Below are 4,740 nucleotides of genomic sequence, written 5' to 3' on the forward strand. Positions count from 1 at the left end.
GACAAACACCCAGGCCTCAGTTTCTTCATCAGTAGAAGGGGGTCAAGAGTAGCTCATCCCCAGTGAGGCTGTCAGGGGTCCCTGGACCCAGCACTAAGTAAAAGACTACATAGAGGGGTTCTTCCCTTCCCGTTGTCTCTTGTCTTTTCTAGTGAGATCCCTTACGGAAACACTCTCCATGGGGTGCTGGCTTGTGGCTTGTCCTGAACACCACCCCCACCCAGCCCTTACTAGGCTCCCTCCGGGACCAAGAGAGCAGGCTAGCACCCCCTAGATGTTGATGACACCTTTGTTTTCTTTGTGTATCTTTTTCCATCTTTACAAAGAGTGACCCCAAATTTCCTCTTAAGGTCTTGATACTAAAGTTCGCTTTTAAGATAAACTCAATTTTGAAAGCAAGTCCAGTGTTTTAGAGACAGATACTGAAATATTTATGGATGAAATGACATGATGTCTAGGTTTCGCTTCAAAATAACTGGAAAGGACGGTAAACTCTGAGTAAAGGTACATAAAGATTGGCCATGAGCTGAAGTTTTTTGACGCTAAGCTAATGGGTAGAACAGTATATTAGGCATAATTCTAAATATGTTTTATATATAATTTTAGATAAAATTTATTAAAAAGTTAATATACTATCTAGGCTTCCCTGATAGCTCAGTTGGTAAAGAAACCGCCTGCAATGCAGGAGACTCTGGTTTGATTCCTGGGTCGGGAAGATCCACTGGAGAAAGGATAGAAAACCCACTCCAGTATTTATAGTAATATAATATTTATAGTATGCAAATATATTTATTATAACATATAAAAGTATATATTATAATATATACTAACATAGTACATTATAAATTATGTGTAAAACATTGAGTTATGTTATTGATTATATAATTAATAATTGTATTATATAACTTTGCCAAGTCCCTTCAGTTATGTCAGACTCTTTGTGATCCCATGGACTATAGCCCACCAGGCTCCTCTGTTCATGTGATTCTCCAGGCAAGAATACTGGAGTGCATAGCCATTTCATTGTCCAGGTATACAACTGTATTCATTCTTCATAATATATTATGTTACATATGGTTTATGTTTTATGCATTATATATTATGGGTATCTTATACAATGTTATTCAGGCTACTTTTATAAGTATTTAAAATTTTCCACAAATACAAATGATTTTTTAATACTATATAAAAAATGTTTTTAACTAAGTTGTTTTAAAGGAGAAGTAAAGTAAGAGGTACCCAGAGATGGGACTTCCTAGGTGGCGCTAGTGGGCAAGAACACTCCTGCCAATTCAGGAGACTTGAGACGTGGGTTCAGTCCCTGGGTGGGAAAGATCCCCTGCAGGAGGGCATGGCAACCCACTCCAGTATTGCCTGGAGAATCCCATGGACAGAGGAGCCTGGCGGGCTACAGTTTGTAGGGTTGCAAAGAGTAGGACACAACTGAAGCAATCTGGCACGCACTCAGTACTCTTGCCTGGAAAATCCCATGGACGGAGGAGCCTGGTAGGCTGCAGACCGTGGGGTCGCAAAGAGTCGCACACGACTGAGTGACTTCTCTTTCACTTTTCACTTTCATGCATTGGAGAAGGAAATGGCAACCCACTCCAGTATTCTTGCCTGGATAATCCCAGGGACAGAGGAGCCTGGTGGGCTGCCGTCTATGAGGTCGCACAGAGTCGGACACAACAGAAGCGACTTAGCAGCAAAAGCAGCAGGAGCACTAAGAAACGACAAAAACTATGACCAGGAAGAGCAAATGAGCAAGGTGTGCAGAACACTGGCACACGACTTGTTTCTAATGTGTACAAGTTTATTTTCCTTCCCAGGAAATGGGGAGAGGGGGTGTTCTCCTCCCCGTCTCCCAGGACTTTCTCCTTGTGGCTGCAAACTTGTGGGCTCCTGGTGAGGCTGGTGGTCCAATGTCATCTTTGCAGATCTTGGGAGAAAGGGCAGGAAGGAAAGCACTGCCTTTTTTTGAATCTTTCCCTTTAAACAATATAAAAGTGCAATGTTGCTAAAGTGATCCCATCTGGAAATCCAAAAGCATTAGAACAAACAGGCCTGGCCCAGGGAGGGGGAGTGTGATGGGGCTCTGTGCCGAGGGCATTCACAGGCCATGCTGCAGGCCCCACCCAGAGGACCTCGGCTCAAAGCTCAAGGGGACCAGGCTGTCTGGGCCACCCAGAGCCTTGCCCCAGGGAGGGTACACCCCCTCAGCAGAGCCAGCCAGACCTTGAGCAGCTCTGGGCTCTGCAGGTCGGCCCAGAGGAACCTCAGAGAGCAGAGATCGTGAGCCCAACAGACAAAAGCAGGAGGCCATCCAGCCAACTTGTGGCTCATTCCTTGACAGTGTGTAAAGGAAAAGTGTTTGTCATGTAGTCGTGTTCAACATTTTGTGACCCCATGAACTATAGCCCACCAGTCTCCTCTGTCCATGGAATTCTCCAGGCAAGAATACTGGAGTGGGCTGTCATTCCCTTTCCAGGGGATATTCCCAACCCAGATATTGAACCTGGGTCTCCTGCATTGCAGGTAGATTTTTCACTGTCTGAGCCACCAGGGAAACCCACTCATTCCTTGGGTAAAAGGAAATGAAGAGGCTTAATTGGGAGCAGTTTATGATAGGCAGGAAGATTATTCAGGCACTTAAGAGGTTATTAACACCTTTTATGAACCTCATTGTTTAAAGGCCCGCCATGCTTAATCATTTTAGCACCGTTAAATCAGTATTAACAACAACCCCACGACTTGCTCTCCGAAATATCACCGTTTGATAACACTCATGAAACACAATGCCGTGGGAAATCTAGGCAGAACAGGTGAGTGCTCAGCTTGCCTGTGAACTGTATCTTCAGCTTGGGAGGCCCCAAGCTAAACGGAGGTGCCCCTGCTACTCAGGCACTTAGAATCTGTCCCCCAGCCCAGCTGCTTCCCAGTCTTTCCCCTCATCTAGTGAGCAGGCCTGGGATCCTTCCCAGAGACCTCCCCAGCAGGCATCCGTGAGCTCCACTCAGAAGAACACCCTGGGAGCTAGGAAAGAGCCTGAGATGAAGAGGGTGCCTGATAGGAATTGTGTGAATTAAGTCACATTTTTATCTTTTCCCTGCTTGCCCAGTGATATATACTTATGTAAAGTAAGAAATGTTTATCATTCTCCCCCACACTTGAATCCCAGCTCTGCTACTCAAGTCCCTGTTGGCCAGCGGTAAAGAAACCGCCTGCAATGCAGGAGACAAGGGTTTAATCCCTGGGTCAGGAAGATCCCCCAGAGGAGGAAATGGCAACCAATTCCAGTATTCCTGCCTGGGAAGTCCCATGTACAGAGGACCCTGGTGGACTACAGTCCATGGGGTCACAGAGTTGGACATGACTGAGCGACTAAGCATGCTACTCGAGAGCTGTGTGACCTTGGGCAAGCAACTTCACCTCTCTTTGCCCTCATTTCCTCATCTGTAAAAAGGGCGTCAGGATAGCCCCTACCTCCTAGTCTTATTGTAAGACTGAGAGACTCTATGCCTTCAGCATAGTGCTTAGCACCTAGTTAACACTCAGTAAAGTACACAACCTCTTAAATTCCAGAGGTAACACTGTCAGTAGACAGGGATATCTCCTTTCAGACTTTTGTGCACCTATAAAATACTTATGCATGCCCTGCCCTGTGCTGTGCTCAGTTGTGTCCGACTCTCTGCAACCCCAAGGACTGTAGCATGCCAGGCTGTTCCATCCATGGGGATTCTCCAGGCAAGAATACTGGAGTGGTTTGCTATGCCCTCCTCTGGGGAATCTTCCCAACCCAGGGATTGAACCCAGGTCTCCCACATTGCAGGTGGATTCTTTCCCGTCTGAGCCACCAGGAAAACATATGCATGCATGTTTCTATAATTTTTGTTGTTTCATTGTTCTTTCACTCTTCTTTACAGAATTAAAATCATTCTATTTATGCTGTGATGCATCTCAGTTCAAGGCTTCCCAGGCAGCACTAGTGGTAAAGAACCTGCCTGCCAATGCAGGAGATATAAGACATGTGGATTCCATCCTTGGGTCAGGAAGATCCCCTAGAGGAGGGCATGGTAATCCACTCCAGTATTCTTGCCTGGAGAATCCTATGGACAGAGGAGCCTGGCGGGCTACAGTCCACAGGGTCACAAAGAGTAGGATATGACTGAAGTGACTTAGCATGCATGAATGCACATATCTCTGTTTAGGTATTTTTCTCACATGATGGTAAGTCCTGGAGAAACTTCCACCCTGTTTTTGATTTTTTTTTTTTTTAAATGTAGCAAAGTTTTTCTGAAAAATGGTCAAATAGTAAATATTGTAGGTTTTGCAGGCCATGTGGTCTCCATGGCAACTACTCAACTCCGCTATTACAGCTTGAAAGCTGTCATAGACAATATGTAAATAAATGGCATGTTCCAATAAAACTTTATTTACAAAAACAGGAAGTTCACCATCCTTGGCCCTAGGGCTGTATGAGCAGAGCCTGGCTTCAGCCCCACCCTTGTGGATAGCTCCCCACAGTATCCAGGTATCCCAGAGTGGCTGTACTGTTATGTACTCAGTTTCCTTTTATAGGGAATTTAGGTCATTTCCAAGTCTGACTTTTCAAACGATGCTCCAAGTCTCACGCCCAGATCCCTGGGGCACCTGTAGCTGGAGGCTGCATTCCTCCCACTGGGAATGCTGGGTGATGCAGGAGGCGTTCCTTGAATGTTACCAAGTACAGGTGGCATTTTA

Source organism: Budorcas taxicolor, chromosome 13, assembly GCF_023091745.1.
Source record: "Budorcas taxicolor isolate Tak-1 chromosome 13, Takin1.1, whole genome shotgun sequence".
Taxonomy (NCBI): domain Eukaryota; kingdom Metazoa; phylum Chordata; class Mammalia; order Artiodactyla; family Bovidae; genus Budorcas; species Budorcas taxicolor.